The sequence below is a fragment of the Lycorma delicatula genome, chromosome 7, assembly GCF_047948215.1.
Source record: "Lycorma delicatula isolate Av1 chromosome 7, ASM4794821v1, whole genome shotgun sequence".
Taxonomy (NCBI): Eukaryota; Metazoa; Arthropoda; class Insecta; order Hemiptera; family Fulgoridae; genus Lycorma; species Lycorma delicatula.
The window spans coordinates 2117600-2141609 of record NC_134461.1 but is presented as its reverse complement, the minus strand read 5'-3'; the positions used below and the strand labels follow the sequence as shown (position 1 = coordinate 2141609).

Sequence of the window (24010 nt, the reverse complement as noted above, 5' to 3'; positions counted from 1 at the left end):
TACATAGATAATCTATATTATTTAATCTATAGTATTTAATTTCCGATGAAATATAGCATCTTTCATCAGAAATTCCAGTACCTCTGTTTTGACGCGCTTCATTTCACACAGAAGAAATTTATAAATTGAAATCGCTAGAAATTAACTTGAAGTTTTCAATTAGTTATCATTTTTTATTTTAGCTAGTATTTAACGAAGAATTCGCTAATTAACTAAATTACATTAAAGCGGTTGTTTTTGAGAAAAAAATTACAGCATATATTTAGCATAACACCGATTATGTAAAATCAAAGAGTGCGCCTAAGAAGTTCTGTTCCTATCCCGATGTAATTAAGTATAAAGTTGTTTTCGTCTAGACGGTAAAATTATTTCAGACGGTGACAGGACAACAGACCTGTATTAAATCTACAAATATTTTGCACTGATAATGCATTATACAATTAATATCGATCAAAAATACATCGATAAAAAAATAACTCTTATAATACCGCATAAATCAAAGAAAATAGAGGTAAAACTTTAATTAGAGCGACATATAAAATAAAATCGGATGCGGTGAGTCTATATTAGTTCTTAGAAATATTAAATATCTGCATCGATGATCGGTAGATTAAATAAAATTCAAAAAAATAAACAGCTAAAAGGCATTGAGCGCATATTACACAGCGATGAAAAAAACGAATTAAAAAATCATTGAAAACGGAATATTATTTTTTTCTGTAAAAGAGAATATTTTAATTAAATTAACGGTGAAAAAGATTTAACTAGATCTTATTAAGAACAACAGCAGAAAAATAATTAACTCCTTTCTTGTACTCCAAAGAACAAGTAAACTGTTCTATAGCCCGATTCGATAAAATACAGGTAATTTTGTTTTTTTTTTTCTTTAGAATAAGTGACTACCGAATAGTGTGATGTTAAATAAAAATACAAGGATAAATTAGAATTGATCGTACAACGGTAAAGATGTTTGTTACTTACGAGCGCAAAATAAAGAGCACACGGGATACATTTGTTTCTTGAAAGTCTTTCATTTTGATGAAAAAGGAATGAAATAAATTTTAATCGATACATTTAGGTGATTTTTCTTACTCGTCAGATTATTTTTTTTACAGAAAATTCTGCGAAGAGGGTTAAAATTAACGATAACATTTTGAGGCAGATTATTAATAGGCGGTTAAGAAAAGCAAAAGAACTAAGGGGGTTTCCTACGTTCTATAATTTGGAGTAGGGACTACATTTCTATGGATGTTATAACAGAGAAATAAAGAATATCTGATGTCAGTAATGTGTGACCGTAATCGGTTTTAAGTAATTCCTTTATTATCGTAATAGCTATGACGATTTAACAATAAGTCATAAATCTTCGGTAGAGGGACGGCCGAGAAGGTTAATCTTAACACAAATTTTGAGTTAGGAGTTTACCTCCTTTATAACTAATTAACTAAAAGGAGGAGAAAATACACCTCGTATTGTTTGCTTTCATAAGACTATATTTACATTAAATATATTTCCTAGATAGGCTTGACGTTAAGATTAATTATAATTTTTACGTTCGAAGAACCAGACATGGACACTAACATCACAACGCAGTGATGTTTACTAACCCACCGAATCGGTCTAGTGGTGAACGCGTCTTCCTAAATCAGCCGATTTGGAAGTCGAGAGTTCCAGCGTTCAAGTCCTAGTAAAATCAGTTACTTTTATACGGATTTGAATACTAGATCGTGGATACCGGTGTTCTTTGGCGGTTGAATTTCAATTAACCACGCATCTCAGGAACGGTCGAATTGAGACTGTACAAATACCTCATTTACAGATACATATCTCTCTGAAGTAATGCCTGGACGGTAATTCCCGGAGGCTAAACAGGAAAAAGAAAGAAAAAGATGGGTTACCCGAAAATGTTCGGTATTTATAACGAATCCTACGATTAGCCGTAGGATGTTGAATTTTTAGATTAGGGCTGTTGTAACATTAATTGTGGACCACACTTTTCGATTGCGATCGAAATTAAAATAATATTTTAATTTATGAAATGTTTGGATCTTAAAGGGAAGGCTCATCGATTCCAATCACACTTCATAACGTAATTCAATAATATATATATATATATATATATATATATATATATATATATATATATATATATATATATATATATATATGAAAAAAAATCAGAAGTTATTAGTGAAATAAAATTTTATGGAATTTTAAAAACGTGTATATCTAATAGATTTGGTGAAGTGTCTGATTATTTAATATTAATTGAAAATTATAATTTATAATCGTATTATTTTTGGATTTTCTACTTTAATTTCTGTTTAATTTTATCTACATTAAAGTTAATTACAGACTGACTGAAAAATAGACCCTCATAAGAACAACAACATATACACTGAGACATGCATGCCCGATCTTTAATAAGGTGCAAAAAATTTGTATCTTTTAGTTCATTACTCTTCTGATATTGTCGCACAATATTCTTGCCAAGTCGGAGCTGATCGTCATTTCGTTTATTTGTTTTTTGTTGGCGATCGTTTAATCGCTCTTTGATTTCATATAATTCGTTATATTATACTTAAAAATTTACGGGCGATGTACTGTATATAGATATTTTGAAATAAAATTAATAGAAAAATGAAGAACGGCAAAGTTAAGATCGTCCAAGGTGAAACGATAATCGACAGAAAAATATCATTATCGGCCATAATGATGTACCGCAACGAAAACTAACAGAAAATTTTGAAGAAATGAAGCTTCAGTACATCGGTAACAAACACGCGGATGAAAAATCGCTCGATCAGGAGAGAGAGTTAATAGATACTAGGTCGATAAGGGGAAAAGCACAGATCAGGAATATTCTAACATCAGGGTATGGAGTAGGGAAAATTAATAATCTCAGTTAGTTTTTAAAATTTCAAAATACGATTTTGAGTTCTAAAAATTCAAAAAATAAACGATATATGGGATGTATCTTATTTAGAAAAAGGAGGGCTAAGAGAGTAGGATAATCGACTGTATGAATAATATATAACTGATATTTTATGCGACTGGAATAGTATCGACAAAAATTAGAATAAGGAAAAACAAGTTTTTTTTTGTCTTCAGTCATTTGACGGGTTTGATGCAGCTCTCCAAGATTCCCTATCTAGTCTAGTGCTAACAAAAAGTAATGGAAATATTTATGTTCATTTGAAATAATATCGATCGAGAAATAAATTATGAAGATTTTATTATTTAATCTAGCGATACAAATAAGAATTGTAAATATGTTTCTTTAGATGTTAATGAAAAATTAATTAAACGGATATAACAGAGATGCAGTATTTTTTGTCAAGTGTGCCGCAAAAGGAAAAAATAAAAATTATTAAGTATGTGGTCAAGGTCGCAGACAGCAACGTCGCCAGTAGTTTTGTCGATTTCGCAATACCGGCTAGAATTTGTCAACAAATGTGAACTTACCAACGAATTACACACGCAAGACTATTATTAATAGTAATAATTGGTGGGGAAGTCGATGTTACCAATCTATCGAGCATTAATGTTCGTGAGGCGAGTACATAAACATCGGTTGTGGAGTGTAAATCTTTTGTTATCGATAAATCATCGCGCTAAGCTCTTTACAAGATTTACGTTATATAAATATTTTATTTAATTCTTACTTACGGTTCGCGGCTGTTTCTGGATTGCCGGAATATAATAAAAAAAAGGTAAAATTAGATTTTATTATTTTTGTATTTGCGAATGTATTGTGTATTCGATGCAGACTGTAATATTTTCTGTTTAGTCTTCTGTTCTTGTAGCGTAAAGGTTATTTACCGTATTGTTTTCCTTTATTATAGTTGGCGCGTAAACTCTTCTTGCGATTCTGGTATATAATTATAAATTTAACAAACTTTAAATAGCGTTTATGCGATTTATTATGTTTTTCTTTTATCTTACGTAACCGCTACCCGATCAGACCATCAGGAAACGATAACGAAAAGACTTTAAGGAATAGGAACGTATCTCATCGACCCCAATAATAGTAAAATTTTATATAGAAATAACCCACTACTGTACGCAAGAAAGAGTTGCAGGAATCCAGATTTTTAGACGTTAGCGAATTAAATTTTTATAAGGCTCGTATTTATGTATTGTATTGTAATCAGCAGCTCCCGGGTATTTTTGGGTGAAGGAGGAGTTAGTATTTAGCATATGCAAGCGTATTCCTGGAATAGTAGTAATTCTAACAGATATTACGTTAAAGTCTAGGTTTTTTATTTTTATATAATTCTTGCACTAACTACATAGCAGTGACTGAGATGCGCAGAGCAGCATGGCGCATCACGTGTTCCCTCTGCACCAATAGCAACAGAGTAGGGAAGCGCAGCTGGCCTGGCAGCACACACACACACACACACTTAACGAGAAAGATGGCGTCATCGAATTAGCTATACGTCATTTATTATAAACATTTAAATGGCTATTAAAAATTAATATTAAAATTAAAAACCGTAAAATTCTACAATAAATCACAGAATCGTCCTAAAATTGATCAAATCACTTGAAAATGTTCACAGAAATATACTCTATGTCCTAATACTAATCGAGTAAATATTTAATTAATAAATATTTAATAAAAACAGAAAACTGAGGGACGCGAAAACACGTGGTTTTAATACGGCCCTCTTACCTAAAATATATCCTTCTTTACACGTGAAAAAGATATTGTTTTAAACGGTTAATTACTTAAGAGTTAAAAACTACATGAAGTTAATAAACGAACCCGTAATTTAAATGTAAATCGGAAAAACAAATAAAATAAATTCGCGTGATGTACACATTATTAAATATATAATCAACTTTTTAATGTAACCCTTAACTGGGCCCGCAAAGGGTAATCTTATCCACAGAGCGTGGGGTCGCTTTCTTTCATTAATTAAAATTTTATTGGGGGCTATAACTCTGGAACCGATGAAAACAAGTACCGCTTACGATATATCGTAGAAAACCTCTCGATCAGAGCTTATTACTTCAGTTAAGAAAAAGTTCAAAATCTAATTTTTTTAAATTTTGGCTTTTTTTTGGACGCTTTTGGTTCATCCGATTGTAATCAAAAGGGGAGGTGGACAACTAAATGTTTTACAACAGTTTTAAATCCAAAATTCCAACATTCTACGGCTAATCGTTTTTGAGCTACGCGAGGTAATTACGTACGCACTTACATATGTACAGACGTCACGCAAAAACAAGTGAAAATGGATATTTCCGTTGAAATCTGAAAACCGAAATTATTCGCGATTACAATACTTCCTTTTACGTAAAAATAAAAGTTGTAAATTATAAGTAAAAAATAACTAAAACACTTTAAGGAATATATCTTATCGATCCTAATAACGGTAAAATTATATAAATAAATAACCCACAGTATGCGATAAAAGTCGCGGGCATCCAAAATTATATAATGAACTAAGTTTTGATTAGTCTCGACGCACAGAATTTTATATAAGTTTAAAAACATTAGATTTAGATAAAATTAATTTGTCACCTGTTAAAAAGAAAAAAAAAATATTACTAGTGAAATATCTATTAGAATTTTGTTATCGCTTGTAATTTTAGTAATCGTTAATTGTGTAATGTAATGTAGAATATTTAAATAAAGATCACTCGCTACCAGAAGAACGTTTATTATTATTTTTAAAAAAATGTATTTTCAACGGAAAATGTTAATAAGATTAAAAGATCCGAGCCAGGTTGAAACATAAAGTTCGATTGTTTTATAAATATTTCCGTTTGATATGCAGATTTCTTTAATTTCTAAGGCGCTATAAACATTTTATAAAAACTCGGAATTCGCAAGCAAAGAAATCTACTTTTTTGCACCGCTCAAATTTATTCGTTATTACGGGCAATTTTTCTTGAAATAGATAAAAACAAATTACGCCTTCCAAAAATTTACTAAGCATTTTTCAAAAAATAACATTTCAATGGATATAAAATTTATTTTATTACGCAAAAATAACAAAAAAACTTAAAATATGAATCCGATTTACCTATCTTAAAATAATAATCGCAATCTTGACGGGTAATTTACAAATAATATCTAATTTTTCATCTAAACTATTACTTACAACCAGCTCGAACAATATTTATCGTTAAAATTACGGCTTGTAAACATTACAATTACTTTCTATTTTAACTTTAACTTCATTGTAATTACGGCAGCTATCCTATTAATTTTGTCCGTAATTCAAACCTAATTTTTTTTTCCGAATTTAGAAATAATTGCAAATAAAATTACTCTTTACTCGCAGACGATAATAAACCGATGAAAACGTTACTAATATGACAGGATGGTGGATAAACTGAGAAAATGAAGACGGAAATGATCATAATTTTATAAGGAATACGTTTCCGTTCGTAATTTCAAAGAAAAATCTGTTGTTTAATTGAAATCCATCCAAATAGTTTTCGGTAAACCGACCGGGTGTTGCGTGCTGAACGGATTTTGATGTCGGTTTTGCTTGCATTGTTTTATAAAGGTGTGATATTTGTTTGATGCGTTTACGACCGTCGCCTATCAGTTTTACGTACCTGTAGTTTACAGAAATAAAAACTCCATTAACTCAAAGATGGACTACTTCTTTTAATTTACGGTTATTATCAAAACGATATCACCTTTCCTTTTCCTGATTGGAATGAGTTAATCGATCTACGGATGTATTTTGGATTTATTCTACTGAATGTTTTTTAAATCCCGTTAAAAAACGTAATAAATCTTTTAAAATGTTTAAACTTTCTACATCCGTTTATTTAATATAACGGAATAATTAAGGAAACGTTAATTATGTTTTAAGCACGATCTGAAGCAGAGTTCCAAAAATTTTAAGAAACTACGTTAACTGAATAAATTATCGTAAAATACGGTAAAAAATAAGAAATTATGTATTACTCGTATTTTAAAAGTTATTATGCATATAATTTCTTAAAAATGTTGTTGCCTTTCTAGTATTATTATGGGGATTAAAAATTCCACAGTAGGAATAAATGTACATTTTTAACGTGGATAACCTATATATATATATATATATATGTCTGATACGAGATAGTAATAGCGTATATAAGTAATTTAAGTGTTTATTGTGGCGATTTTGAAACCGGGATAAAGTTGTACATATTTATTATGCAGCATTTGTATGCTTTTTATATTTAACAAATGTAAAAAAAATATTGTGTTCTTGTGAAATAGTTTTCTCATTTTCGAGGTTTATTTATTAAATCGCTCGCTAATTTACGTAACTTATATTGGATTTTACCATAAGTTTCATTAATTTTTTATACTGTATTCACTTCTCTGTACAGCGTTTAAAAACAGCTGTCAAAAATGGGAAAATAGAATACGGGTAGAGTTGAAATTTAATAAAAATAAAATGTTGATACCAGTATTTTTAATAATATTCATTTTTTTTTCTCTTTCCGTAGGGGGAGGAAAAATCTCTGCCAGCCGCCGTCAGGCCAGCACTGACGGCAGTGCGGGGTTCTCCCCCGCTAAAAATCCTGCCCCCCTATCCTGCCGGGCCCGGATCTAAGCCATATGATATGTACAGTCCCTGCATGATCACACAGGCACTCTACTATCCGAATCCGTATGACCGGAAGGCGTCCCCAGGGGGTGATCGAGGAGCGACGACTCCCGAAAACATCTATGTCCAGACAGGAGCCGGGTAAATTCGTAGCCTGTGTTCCCGTGCTTTCGCTCCACCCAGTTCCTGACGTCGCTTAATAATATTCTCAGTATGTACTGTTTTGATACGGCGTAAACAGTTAAACAAATATGTAACGTTAGAATTATAAGTAAATATGAAAAATTAAGTAATTTCAGCGATTAACATTTCTCGACTGATAACGCAAAAGTCTATTTTCGTCGAAATAAAGTTCAAATATAATTTAGGCAGACCAACAGGTCCATTCGCCAACCGCGCGAGAAACCGAAAAAAGGATATTTTTATCCCTTTATAGGGGATTGAATAATACCGGAAAATATGTTCGCTGGGAAACATTTCTGCCCTTTGAATAAAATTTTGAGATACAGGACCTTAAGGTCCATATCTCCTTGCCTGCTACACCTATCGTGACAAATTAATCGCCGTCACGTACAAAAAATCATCGTGCCGATTTCATCCAAATCGGTCCATCCGATCGAGAGATACCCGGTTTCTGGAATTCTTCATCGCTGAAATCGTGTCGTTTGGTTAGAAACAGACATGAACGGTAGCGGTTCGTAGCTAAATTTAACGAGGTTGATTTTCTTAGCCTTTTCAAGGCCGCGGTTAAAGTTTTCTGTAAAATAAAAGAACCGAAAACAAGAATGAATCTATAGCAGAAAGCAGGATAATAATCTAATTCTACACTTTATTAGATTCAAGAATACGGCACACCGTTTCTAAGCACATTACGCTTAAAAGGCCTATTCGGTTTAATCGAATAAATAATAAAATGCCAACAGATAATATTTTTTTAGTAATATTAGGCGATAAAATCTCCGCTTAAAAACACTATACTCCAACGGCGGTTAATTTCAATTTCTATGTACGCAGAAACAAATACGTTATTAGTTTTTACTAATTACCTTCTCTTTAGCTCTTCTGATTTGGCGATCAAAGAGTCCTTGCTTTCAGCAGTCTTCTGATCGCTACTGAAAAGACAAATAAACACTTTCGTATTCCTTCCGCAGATGATCGAATTAGAGAAGCGAACGAAAAAGGAAGTTTCCGTAAACACGTGGCGTAAAAGAAAACTATTTTCCGCCGGCACGCCAGGGTGGGCTCTGCGGAAGCGACAGTGCTTTCTCTTCCTGGCAGTTTCCTATGTGCGCATGCGCACAACAGCTAAACACAACGCCGCTGGAACTGTGAAGCGCACAATTCCGTACAAAGATTTTCGTATCTTTTTCATAAACTGGGGGATGGCTACTGACATTAAGCTTAAGGATTAATAAAAATAACCGATTATTGGGGATTTTTCTTAAGCCAGAAATGCAACACTTGCTTATCGCATTCCAATCGCACGGGTAGGCAGCTAGACGGCGTTCCAAGAATCTTCAAAAGGTTTTCAAGCTCTTTTGCCAGGGTAGTTCTAGAAAAGCGGATGAACTAAAAAGAAAAGCGCTACGTCGTTTTTAGTAATAAAAAATTACGCGTATAGAATTTTATTTCGAAAATACAAGTACATCGTTAAATTGTTAATTACATTTTTTTTTAATTTCAGTGCTCCTTTGATCAGCCAAAGAAACATAGTTTTTTGTAATTTTTTTATTTCGCGTCGTTTATTATTGTATGTAATGAATGAAATGAAATGGTAATCGCATAAAAATACCGAACCCAAGTTCAGAATCGAACACAGGACCTTTAGTACATCAGACGATTGTTATAGAACCCGACTACTAATGTGATTTATTTTTTCTCTTAGATTCATTTAAAAAATCGTAACGAAAAATTTCAGTCTACATATTAATTGTTGGATTTACATTTAATTTACACCATTATGTAAGTTATTTGAAGACACAATTAGTTTATCCTGGATAATCTCAAGATTTTTTTTTTTTTAACCTCAGATTTTTATTCCTTCTTAAACACATAATTAACTAGATGAATCACGGCTGATAAGAATCGCTAAATTCGTGCCTGGAATCAAACCAGAACCTTCGACATGTTAGCAGGTTGTTTGATCCAGTCGTCCTACTAAACCGATTTTTTTATGCCTTATAATACACTTTAAAAGGAAAATTCAATTAAAAGATTATCGGTAAATATTTTTTAAATGTTACGAATAGAATTTAAAATATTTTAACGCTCGTTCCGAATATTTTCAAGTAAAAATTAATCTTCGTGTAATAAACGGTAAGCTATTTAGGAGTCGATAATTTATTTTGTAAAAATAAACGAGTGTAAACTGATTTCTAACATTTTTAATCTAATAAATATTTAAAAAATGGAATATTTGAGTAGACACTAATTTAGTAATTACAATGACATGTAGTTTTTTTATCGTGTTTATGTGGGTGTAATATCGCACTTAATAAAATCTTCGGTGTCTGAAATTTTATTTAACTTAGCTGTTCATTTACAGTACGTGTCTTTTCAATAATTCTAACCTTTTTACGAAAGAATTTCTATTAAAAAGATCGTTTAATTTAGTCATATTTTATTTGAATAATACAAACAAAGGATACAAATTATCGTTTCAAAAATTGTAATTATATTAAAAATATATATAAACTCACCTTAATCAGTTATAATAAATATCTCGATAAAAATATGTAAATTGGATGGTTACGAATAGATTAGGTTAGCAACACTTCCCTGAAAGCATTGCGTAATATACCATGACTTCCCGACAACAGTGTTGTCGGATTTCATCAATTTTTTCGCTATATTCACTTTTCTCTGCTTCATCTCAGTACGGCAACGATCTTCACCGATAACATCTTCCAACTACCCTACTTTTAAACAAAAAAAAATATAATGAAAAATTATTCCATCTAAAATTTAGTTTACAGACCATCAATTTAGTTTCATTCACAATCAATTTTTTTTTTACATTATACGTTGTCTAATATTAAATTATTTTTTCTTATTTTAATTGTGATTGCGATACGTTTCGGTTACCAGATTTAAATGAAAATATACATTTTGACCATCCCTGAATCCATTTTGACTAGTTTCGGCGTGACGTAAAAATATAAAATATTTTGATCTTTAAAGGGAAGACACCTCGGTTTGAATCGGACTTCATCTCCTTTTATTATTTTTTTTCAACTATTATTTTAAAATTTAAATATACTGATTTAATAATTATTAACCAGTGATTCTAAAACAAAATTACAATACATAATAATTCAATGATAATAAAAAAAAAATGAAAAAATTATTAGCGAAATAAAATTCTACATACCTTTTAAAATGTGTAAATTTAATTTAATAGGTATTACATACGTGTATATGTAATAGATGTTCGTGAAACATCTGATTATTTAATATTAATTGAAAATTATAATTTAAAATCGTATTATTTTTGGATTTTCTAGTTTACTTACGTAACAAACATCTGTAAATAAGGAATATTTGAGTAGACACTAATTTAGTAAATACAATGATAGGTAGTTAAGTTATCGTTTGTGAACCAACGGAATAAAGACGGTTTTCGAGTGTTACATCGCACTCATTAATCTCAAAGGGGAGGGTTAATAAAATCTTTTGTGTATGTATTATGTGGGTTTACGTGAAATTTTATTTAAGGTACCTTGAAGTGCATTTACATCATACTGAAGTACGTTCCTCTCTAAGTTAATTAAACGAAGTAATAATAATAATAATAATAATATTTTAATTATTTATATAATTTAAAAATATATATTTACCCGTCGATTTCCGTGGTGGAGTGGTAGCATCTCGGTTTTTTATCCGGAGATCCCGGGTTCGAATTCCCGTCAGGCATGGCATTTTTTATACGCTACTAAATTCCATTTCCATATTCCTATACATAAGCTTCTCTATAAATCGTCGTAGTAAATTAATTCATGAAATAAAAAAATAAGTAATTTAAATAAATAAAAATAAAAAAGAAAGAAATTTTATCTGTGATAGTAATGCATAAATCTTAAAAAAATCCGTTTTATAATGTTATTTTATAAAAAGGTAGTCAGTCGGTAAATATATCTCGAGTAACCGACCCAGAGTTAAACACATGATGTAAAAACAGATGTATGTAGACAGCTTCGGGCTTGAACGAATGTACGCGGAAATTAACGAACGCCGGTTTGAAGAATTTAACCTTCCTAAACGCTTGTTGGTCTGTCAAAACATTACTGTACGTTTTATTAAATCTTGCTTTCGTTTGAAACATTATAAATTGGTATTATTATATTTATTATAATGTGAAATATTATTCAGGTATTCAGGAATATGTTTAAGAGTAGTATTACTTATTACATAACTTGTATGTAAGGTAAGTACAAAATCAATTGGGTTTTGACAAAAGTTCAATGCAGCAAATTACCTAGTTTTTATATATATATATATATATATATATATATTTGTGTGTGTGTGTTTTATATATAAATAACCTTTATTTATCCACATGTTGATTACAATTAGTAATACTAGATGAAATGTTTCTTACAAATAAATATTAGTACATAAAATAACTTTTTCTATACTGTCATCCACATTTCATTTTAGTTATATTTGTAAATCTTGTAAAATATTTTAGTGTAACTGTTCATTTTAAAAAAATCTTGTACTAAGCTTTTAATATTTTCTTAACTTACACTTTAAGTATAAATATAGTCTATGTAACGTACATTTCCTATTATAATGCAATTCTTAAATATATTCTAATGTATAATTTACTCTTTTCTCTTAAAATGTACATTACAATATGTTCAACGAGTAAATAATAAGTAACCCTCCATGACCCAATGATACGTATGATATGTAAATGAGGTGACTTAGGCTGACAATTCCCGAGACCTGTGGTAAATTGAATTTCAACCATAAAGTATTCTGGCATATACTGTCTAGTACTCAATTTCATATAAAAGTAGCTAACTTTTACTAGGCTTTGAATCTCATAACCTTTGACTTTGAGAATCAGCTATTAAAAAACTGATTTGTGGTGAATTAATCAGATCTGTGTGCTATCCAATATGAGTTTTTATACAGTAATTTAAAAAAGAAGTTTACACAAATTATATACTTGTAAGTACACAGTATTCAAAATAATTTGTTTACAAATTCTCTTAACAGATTTTTAATCACGTGTAAAATATTCTAATGTGCATATACTTTGGATTTAAATTTCTTTCATTCTAACAAATCGTTTAAATGGAGAAAATTATCATATTTTTTTTTTAAACTCTCCAATTAAGAGGAAATATGTGGTTTCACCACGATGGAGCCGCAGCACATTTCAGTCAGTTGGTATCAGATTTCAATAATACTTGTTATATATACACACACATATAAAAACATGATGTAAGTCATTCATAATGAACGCCCATTAAAAACTACTGAAGATCGTGACGGGAAACACAAGTAAACCAAACAGTTTGTTTGGTTATATATATATATATATATATATATATATATATATATATATATATATATGTGTGTGTGTGTGTGTGTGTGTGTGTGTGTGTGTGTGTGTGTGTGTGTGTGTGTGTGTGTGTGTGTGTGCGTGCGCGTGTGTTATGTTACCATTCGTTCCTGATGCGTTCATACTGTTATATGTTTTATAAGTCCGATTCTTTGAGAGAATAAACACGTATAAAATTCACTGGTGCGAATATTTGTCAGATAAATGTATTTCTCTTATTTCATATATATATTACATACACACAAACACGCACTCATACTCACAGTGCAAAAAAAATAATCCTTGTTCCATGAAATTAAAAGGAAATTTTAAATAATAATGCTCTTTAAACATTAATAACCAATCTTTTTATTTGGGCTGAACATAAACCACAAGATAAAATTAATGTTTTTTTAATGAATGAGTATAAAAATTGTAATAAATTTACAATTTAATACCATTAAATGATTAAAAAAATAATAATTAAAAATTTATGATTAATGTAAAAATATTATTAATTTTTAACTACATAGAATCTGATGTTGACAACACATGATTTTTTGTACGCCTATTAAATTACACTTACACTTTTTTTTAAATGTAAATACGTAAAATTTTATCTGATTAGTAATTGTAGATATTTTTTCTTTTTTTTTTTGTTTGTTATTGAATTATTATTCATCGTATTTTTTTTTATAATGAAAGGTTAATAATTATTAATAAATCAATATATTTAAATTAAAAAAAAAAATTAAAAAAATGTAGATGAAAAAGGAGATTTTAACCGATGTCCTTTCCTCTTTCAAATATTTCATTAATTAAATTTTATTTGGCTATAACTGGAACAAATGAAAATAAATACCATTTACGATATATCGTTGAAATCCTTTCAATGTGGGCTTATTACTGCAGTTAGAAACTAGATTTTGGTCTTTTTTGGACACTTTTGGTACAGTGGATTGCAATCAAAAGGGGAGGTGCACAACGAGATGTTATAACAGTCCTAAACACAAAATTTTAACGTCCTACGGCTAATCTTTTTTGACTTATGCCAAGTACTTAAGTACATACGTATGTACAGACGTCACGCCCAAAGTAGTCAAATTGGATTCAGGGATGGTAAAAATGGATATTTCAGTTGAAATTTGAATATCGAAATTTTTCGCGATCACAATACTTTCTTACTTCGTACAAGGAAGTAAAAATGAACTAAAATTAAAACGTGTATTAAGAAACTATTTTTTTATGCATTTTGAATTATTTATTTATTAACAAAATGGACCACTTTTTACGTTTTTTTTTATTTTTTAAGATAAATTCTCTCTAATGATCATCTTATAAGTTTTTTCGGAAATTGTTATTGTTGTATCTGGCCGGGATTAGAACCCGGTACTCTGAACGAAAGGCCGAGACGCTACCGCTCAGCTACGGAAATAGAGTAATAATTAATTTTATTTTTCACTTTTAAGTCGGTTCAGCTATAATTACGTTTTGATTGTTTTGTTATACATTTACCATAACTAGGCGGGAATTCAACCCACGACTTTCAGTGTAACAGGGGGAGAAGTTATTTTCCCGTTGTTGCATTTTTCATTCGTTTTACTTATTTAATTTTAAATATTTAGTGATATGCGATATCAAATTTCTATTCGCGCGCGTGCGATTGTTTTAACGTGCACTTTTGTATTAATAAAAAGTCACATGATTTGAGGTTTGTCCGAAATGGAACATTAAATAAACGGTAACTATCAGTTCTATTTTATTTATCGTAAATACAGGGTGATTTAGGAGGAAAGGGAAATAATTTGGGAACCGATTCTAGATCTTGAAATAAAGGAAAAAGTTCACCTACAAACGTATGTCCGAAAACGCTTGTTTGTAAAGTTACGGCTAGCGAAGATTTCGCTCGGATTTCAGTTCCCCTGTGAAATAAGTCATACTGAAATTTTTAAGGCGTTATATAAGGGGTAAAATTGATTGTTTCTTATGTTTTTTGTTTGCTATGTTGTGTTTTGACCCCACCTAGCGGGTGGGGTCGGTGTCGACATATTTACGAAACAAACAAATATACAAATAAACTTTTTTATTCTATATATATATATATATATATATATATATATATATATATATATATATATATATATATATATATATATATATATATATATATATATAAATGGCTTGTTCGTATGTGTGTCCGCTAAAGACCAAACAACTAATGGACCGATTTACGCGCGGAAAAAGGGGAAAATGAAAAACGGGGAAAAGGTGGAAAGAGAAGAGGGGAAAATGGGAAAGGCTAAAAAGGAAACTGGGTGAGCGATGAGGGAGAAGAGCGAAAGGGAGAAGTTGGAAAGGGAAAAGGGGAAGGAGAATAAGTGAAAGGTAAAATTTGTGAAGTTCAGATTTTTAATTTTTTATGAAATTTTCAATTGTGTTCATTTAAACTCTCTCTCTTTCTCTCTCTCTCTCTCTCTATATATATATAGCAATAGCGAAGCATTGCCGGGTCTGCTGGTATTTTAATAAAAATTAAAAAGGAAAAATTGTAACAAAAAAAAAAAAATAGTCAATGATCAATGATAAAATAATAAGATAATTTATAAAATTGTTTAGTTTATACGCCGACAGAGGACTTTAGCTAAGACGAATATTAGAGGTAATTCTTTTTTTATTTAATTTTTTTGGGATGACGTAACAAGTAAAGACAACTGACAACTATCACTGTGACAATGCGTCGATGGTGAGACGGGTAAGGGGGGGGGGGGGAATGAACAAAACACAGGTGGCTTCCTTCGTTCTGATTGGCTACCGTCGGACAGTAATGATCACGCGATACAATTCAAATACAACTGTAAACTTGAGTATATGGTGTATATGTGTGTGTGTTGCTGTCCAGCAATATATTAATAATCTCTATTTCTTATATAGACGTTCGATATAATTAAATTAAATCAAGATTTGTCGATTATTTTATATTTACTACATTTTATTTAAAATAATAATTAATCTCCCGTAATATTTATAATTTTTTTTTTAGAATTAAAAAAAAAAGATTCTAATATTACATAATAACAGATAAAATTTTTCCAGTTTTATTTACAATTCGACCTTGTAATACCTACGGTAGATGACATTGACATATTAAACAAAAGCAAATTTTTGCCCAGAATCAAACCCTAGACCGGTAGATTTAGAAAGCCAACATGCTACCAACTATATCGACGTGTTTTTTATACGATAAAATGTTACAAACTTATTTTTAAAATGAAATAGTACATTAAAGGGTAAAAAAATGAATATGTAAAACTTGTAATTAACTCGATTATATCTAAGGTCACACTAAATTACACTAATATTTATAATCTGTTCTTTTTTTTATTAATTTATTTCACTCGTATTGACAACATACAAAGGTATCTACAATTTTTTTCTTTTCCTCAGGGCCAACTGTTATGTATTGCATCACAGGATGAGATGAAACGGCAATTTTGTAGCGCGTGAAAATGCCACGCTGACCGGAATTCGAACCCGGGACCTCCGGATAAAAGGCCGAGACGCTACCTCTCGCGCCACGGAGACCGGCAAATGTCCCTTACTATTCACGCATTTTTTTTTTGTATTATGTTTTTTTCTTTTTTCACGTTATAAATTTTGATAATAATTTAAGATATGCCAAGCCTAACCGGAAATCGAAAACAGAATTATTTATTGTACAAAAAGAACGGAATTCAGGTGAAACGTCACCCTCACTGTTTTAACAATATATACGAGGAAGAGTTAAATAAAAATATTTTGTGTGTGCGCGCGCGCGCGCCCTCAATTCTTTAATTACGCGACAGACTTAAAAATTAACAAAATATTTTCTGTACATCACGGATCCATTCTTTTGATTTTATTGACCCAAAAAATGTACGGGAACAGTATTTTTTATAGAAAATTTACCGCATCAGAACTGTCAGGTCAATTGATATGCTTAACAAACAGTCAACACATAATACGCGTTACAACGGCAACAGGACATATTTTTTTACTACTACCGTTCTGGTCGGCGAAAAAAAAACAATTCATTTTAATTTATCAGACTAAATGTATCACGTAACCGACTTAGATCCGAAAGATTCTGGATGCGGATTCCGTTAATTTTTTACGTACAAATATATTTATCTACCTCGCTGTCATTAAAAAAAAAAAAAAAAAAAAAAAAAAAAACAATTTTAAGTTTGAGCAATGAGCCTGTAAATTAAAACAAAAATACTAAATAACAATCGAAGTCGCCTGAATCTCAATCCGGTCGGCTCCATTCATATTTAAAAAAGGAAATATTAAATATTCAAACCGTTTATATTTAACCCGACCTCTTCTAAGAGATCGAGTAAGATAACAAATGTCGAGGCTTACACAACCGCATTTCTCTTCAATAAAAACGGTCTGAAATACTCCTAACCTGCGCGTGCGTTCCCACGCTCGGTATGGGGAAAAAGAGACAGCAATATTATTTTTCACTTAAGATGCAGTTAGTACAATTAATTACCGTACCTAACTTCACACGGGCACTGCCCAATTTTCAACCTTACCGCACATTTCCGCCTAATCATATCTCGAATAGGTATAACAGTAAAAAAATAATACAATTTAAGTACAATTGTTATTTAATTTCAAAATAATAAAAAGTGTATAAAACATAATTTTATAAGATGCCAAAAAAATTATATGCACAAGGCCCCATAAAATTGTGGAGACGATCATTAATTTTGAAACTTTAATACATTTTTAGTAAAATGCATAAAAATTTTACGACTTCCAAATTACTTTCCTATAATCTTTATTTTTTCGAAGGAACTGCCCGAGGATGTAAATTCAGAAAAAATGGAACAGTCGAGGAATCGATTACTATTTAATTTAACGGGTTGGTTAATTAGCTTTATTTGTTACGATTTAATAACTAGTAGATGAGTAAAAGATGATGAAAAATGTGAATCTTTACCTAGCGAAAATATAAAACGGAATAATAATATTTCCTGAATGAAGCTGAGGAAACTCGCACGACGGAAAGAGTAGTAGCGTCAATGGAAAGTTCTGGTAAAAGTAATAAAGTGAAATGCTAGCGCATTACATAACGAATACCTTTGTTATAAATACACACTTGCTTAAATTTGAATCTTGGTTCAACAAACGATATTTTTTTCGGTATTTAAAAAACTATTTTTCTCTTAGATTTGTCATCGCTTTTAAGTCGCAAAATGTTTGAGATATCGAGGTCCGAATAATCGACGTTTTAATAAACATTTATTTCAGATTATATTTAATTAGAATCAAAATTTTCCGAATTTTTTGCAAGTAAATATCTCTAATAATTCAAGTACTTGAAACAAGCAATAATTTATGTAAATTTTACGGATAAATAAAATATGTGAGGTCGGATGTATAAAATCAGTCATTATTTTACTAACTGTATTATAACAACATAAAAAAAATTAAAATAAACAAAAAAGTTATTAAGTATGATATTTTTAGTTTTTAACACTAGTAATTAAAACGAATAATATCATAAGTTCATTAATAGAACAAAACTGTATTGTCAAATGGAGAATATAACATCGATTTCAAATATTTTAGGAATTTTTTATATATATATATATATATATATATATATATATATATAAATAAAATATAAAATAAAAAGTAAAATTATAATATATTGATTCGTTAATAAATTAAAAAAAAATAAATAAAAAAATTTTACCGTAAAAATTAAAAATTGTTTTTTTTTCTATCTTCTTACCGGTTAGTTGGAACCGATTTATTCTATGCAAGTAAATAAGTCAAACGCAATGCAGCGGATGATGCCAAATTTGGCGGGTAACAGGGCAAGGGAGAAGAAAAAGTCAGGTTAAATGGCAACAGCGTCTGTCGGTCACTAAATGTTAGAATACAAAAGCTCCCTATTGAGTCTCTGTACCTAACCGAAGCGAACGATTCTTAAATAATTTTTAGGTAATTTTCAGTTTCAGTAAATATTATTCTCTCTTATAAATAATATAATATATTAAATTATTTATTTATTTGTATACTCGCACACGCGCGCACAATTTTTAATTTTAATTGTATATAAATATTGAAATATACTTTTCTATATAAATATAATTTTTTTTCTCACTCAAAATCTGTCATATCAAAACCTTTGCTATAACAAATTTTACTAGATAATAAAAATATGTTTTTATTCTCTCTCTCTCTCCCCCCTTCACACACTCTCTCCGTTTTCTCTCTCTCTCTCTCTCTCCCTCCCCCCCGTCAATCACTCTCACATAGTTTTTTGTAATTTCTTTATTTCGCGTCATTTATTATTGTACGTAATGAATTAGATGAAGTATAACCGATAAGGAATGCCGAACGATGCCGAGATTCGATCCCAGGATTATCGGTATAAGTCGGTTAATTTACCAACCGATCGATCTAAGGAAGGTCGTTAATCTTTTTTAAAAATAGTTTTCCTCTAAAAGAACGATCGACTAAACATTTTCAACAATTTTGTGATGTTTTTTCAATTTATCTTAAAAAAATGTAAATTAAACCACGGGAAATGTTAAATATAAAAATTTGTAATGAACTATTTGTCGTATATATGTCGTTGTACTGTTTACGAATAATTTCTGCTTAAAATATTATGTAGGCATAATTATTAAGATATATGATTATACCGAGTCCTTACCGGGTGTCGAATTCATATTATAAAATATTGGTTGCCTTCTACAAACCCACGACCGATGTTTTTTTCCTTTCTTACTTATATTATTAAATATATATGTTAAATAAAAACTACGCCGATAAATTTCTATAGATATTTTTACAAATTTATTAAAGCAAAAATATATGCGTGCTCAAACTTAATATATCTAATATAACACTCACGAAATACCCATTCCTTATATCAGTTTAGTTAAATACGATATAGAATGTATTTTACTCCGTTGTTAACTAATGGCCAAATAACCTAACATATAACTTGTGTTTAGTTTTTCGATATTGTTTAATCGCTATTTAGAACTATAAATTATTAAGAGATAAATGCAACAAATTTATTTATTTATTATTATTAAATTTATTAATTTATTTTGTAAAAATAGACGAGAGTGAATTGGTTTCTAACATTTTTAATCTAATAAATAATTTGAATAATATATACACAGAATAAAACCACTGCCAATTATTGTTTCAAAAATTGTAATAATATTAAAAAAAATAAATACAACTCACCTTAATCAGTAATAAGAAATATCTCAGTAAAAAGGTGTAAATTGGATGACGTAGATTAGCTTAGGTAACAGCGGTCACTCTAGGCACTAATTGTACTGCGTATTCAGTCATCTCTCTACCGATAATTCCCGCCAAAAACTAACTACAAGACAAAACATCTCGATGAATTTCTTTAGTTACACAACACATAATGCTTCTCATCGTCTCCCCACTCCGGAATGACGTCATCGATAGACTATTTTAAACGACAAAATTTATAATTTTGAAAAATTATTACATCTAAAATTCGGTTCGCAAACTGTTTCTTTCACGTCGTCTAATATTTAATTGTTTTTCAAATTTACTATCGATCTTGACCGATTTATAATTAGATAAATTATTAAAGAGAATAAATTTTCCCTTAAACTGTAAATGGACATACATTGTATTACTACAACAGCCAACCGTACACAAAGGGGTTATAACGAGATTTTTACTTATTATTTAATTACATATAATAATTATTTTATATACGAAATCAAGCTCAAGATATAGTACATGTAAATACGGACCCGCACGCGCGCGCACATACAATTTTGTTATTAAGTGTTACTATATTTTTTAAATATCAAATCAGGAATTAATAAAAAAAATATTAAGTTTGTAGCGCGTACATACACCCGTAGATATATTTATTAATTCACTTTATTATACATGTAAATCCTAATTTTATTTTATTTAGATATTTAAAAATATATTTCGTCGTTTTAATTAATACTTGGCTCTCAATGAATAAAACAATTTAATCCAAAAATGTTTAACTTTATTTAATTGTTTTATAAGATAACACTCAATCCTGCTATTTCGTAAGAGATTTATAAAAGCACTAGACTCTGTCAAGGTCTAGACTGTGTGAACTAGACTCTGTCTGTAGTCGGTGGAGTGAGGAATGTTTACAAAACAACGAACGCCAGCAAAGAACAGTTTTTTTTCTTCATCTCACGCATTATTAAAACAAATATTCTTTATCTATTTTAAATAATTTATTAATTTTAGCAGACCCGGCAATTTCTTCACTACGCTAGATTTCAGTATATATATATATATATATATATATATATATATATCTCCTTTCTCACTTTAACTTTTCCCTTCCCAATTTTAATTATACCACGTTCCATTTTCCTTTTCCTTGTTTTTCTTTCCATTATCTCTCTCCCTCTTCCTATTTCCCCTTTCCCGTTTTCCCCTTCTTCTCTATTTTGATTGTATTACTTTTCCGATTTTTCCCTGTATCGTAGCATCTTTATCTTTTCACCTTGTACTGTTACTCCGAATCTAAATTGTTCTTTAACATCATTAACTGCTAGTTCCATGTAAAGATTAAAAAGTAACGGCGATAGGGAACATCCTTGTCGGACTCCCTTTCTTATTAGGGCTTCTTTCTTATGTTCTTCAATTGTTATTGTTGCTGTTTGGTTCCTGTACATGTTAGCAATTATTGTTCTATCTCTGTATTTGAACCCTATTTTTTTTAAAATGCTGAACATTTTATTCCAGTCTACGTTATCGAATGCCAAGTATGTCGATTTGTTTTTTTAAAATCTTCCTTCTACTATTAATCTGAGCCCTAAAATCGCTTCCCTTGTCCCTATACTTTTCTTGAAACCAAATCGGTCTTCTCCTAACACTTCTTTCCACTCTCCTCTCAATTCTTCTGTGTAGAATTCTAGTTAAGATTTTTTTTTAATTAAAGCGAACCAAATCGAACTGTCAGTTACAAATCCTTTTGTTTTTTTTTGTGAAAAAATTATTAATTATACATTTAAAAAATACATTTTTAAATATATTATATCGATAATAGTTTAAAAGTATTTTAATATAAAAACTATTAACTCGAACATTAAAACTAATTAATGCAGATTAATAAGGAAATAATAGTAAAAAAAAATATCTAACAGTATAAAATAAAAACGTGACAACGTTTTATTATCACGTGACAACGTGATATCGTTCTGAAACAACGATATAGTGGGAAAAAATTAAAATTGTCGTAACTTTGTGTAGTTGTGATTTTATAGAGAGAATGGATAACGTAACTGTTGAAGTGTATTCCCTCGTTCGCGCCACAATCGTCAAAACAACTTGGCAACAGTGTCAAAATATGTGTTACATCGATGAAAAATTATACCGCTTTATATTATTAGCTGCTTCCAATGTATAAAGCTATGTAGTGAAATTAACAAAACTGACAGTAATATTTTCTTTCCGATAACTCATTAATCTAATATAATTTGACAACGTTAATATAATTAATGTTGTCAAATCTTACAGTAAATAATATTTATTTACCGTTATTTTTAATATTAAGTAAATAATATTCCTTTCTTTGCGATCTGTAGTGGCGTTTTTAAAACAGTATCAAATTTCGTTTATATGATTATTTGTAATCAGCGTATTCAGTATATTATTTAAATACATATAATAATCGGTTAATATACGTAATCAAGCTCAATATATAGTACATGTAAATACGGACCCTACGCGCGCGCACATACAATTTTGTTATTAAGTGTTACTGTATTTTTTAAATATCAAATTAGGAATTTAAAAAAAAAAATAGTATTAATCTTTTTTAGATGTAACATGCATGACCTCCATGCTGTTAGAGAGGTCATTTTACCTGCTAGACTGAAAGTTCCAGATTCGATAGTCGGTTAGGATCTAGGAAATTTATAATAGTCATCTTCTCAAAAAGAAAAATAACAGAACCGCATCTTTTATGATGCAGATTATAGAGACCACGAACGGTATGCAAGGAGGTAATGAATGATTAGTATTATTTCTAAATTTCAAAGTTATAACATCTAGCCGACCTCCATATTTCACGGTTCGGACCGTCTACAATATCCAAATCGAATGAATGTGTAAGCGCGTATATACACCCGTAGATTTATTTATTAATTCACTTTATTATACATGAAAAACCTAATTTTATTTTATTTAGTACTTTTAAAATACATTTCGTCGTTTTTAACTAATTTTTGGCTGTCAATGAATGAAACAATTTAATCCACAAATTATATTGAAAGTTATTTAAGCGACATGTAATTAAATTTTATTTAAAAATTTAACAATCGTATTAGTTAAAATGGAATATTTGAGTAGACATTGATTTTTTAAATACAGTGATACGTAGTTTGTTTATTTTGTATAAATAAGGAAAGGAAAAAAGACGATTTTCGAGTTTAATATCGCACTCGATAGTCTCTAAGGGGAGGTTAATAAAATCTTGTGTGTGTGTGTGTTTTAAACGATGGCAGATTGTCATATGTACGTAATCTTTTTACTACAGAATAAATGAAATATAAATAGGTTTTGTTCGTTGAAAAATTTAACGTTTTATTTTTGAAATAAATATTAAAGAAGTTTCAGAACCGTCTAATTTAGCTCCCGATTCATCGAAGATATTTACTAATGATATGAAACTGTATATATTTTTAAATACGGTTATAAAGAGTTCCTAGACTGTAAAATAATTAAAAGTTAATTAATTCCGATCACAGATGGTAGTTAACAGGTTGGAAAGTAACATAGTTAAATAAACCCGATTACTTTTTTACAATCGTAATTTTTTTTTCTCGGAATATTA

At 29.8% G+C, this 24010-nt stretch overlaps 1 protein-coding gene across 6 annotated transcripts in view; it reads left to right on the top strand.

The window, feature by feature from the left end:
• Nucleotides 1-3523: 3523 nt before the first annotated feature.
• Nucleotides 3524-24010, top strand: part of LOC142327659 (centrosomal protein of 290 kDa-like) — a 97594-nt gene continuing 77107 nt past the window's right edge. For 3 of the 6 annotated variants that reach the window (XM_075370884.1, XM_075370882.1, XM_075370881.1), the window contains exon 1: nucleotides 3524-3713. The gene's annotated coding sequence lies outside the window, so the exon portion shown is untranslated. The remainder of the gene's footprint in view (nucleotides 3714-24010) is intronic. The other 3 variants (XR_012757050.1, XR_012757051.1, XM_075370880.1) reach the window with 2 other exon arrangements.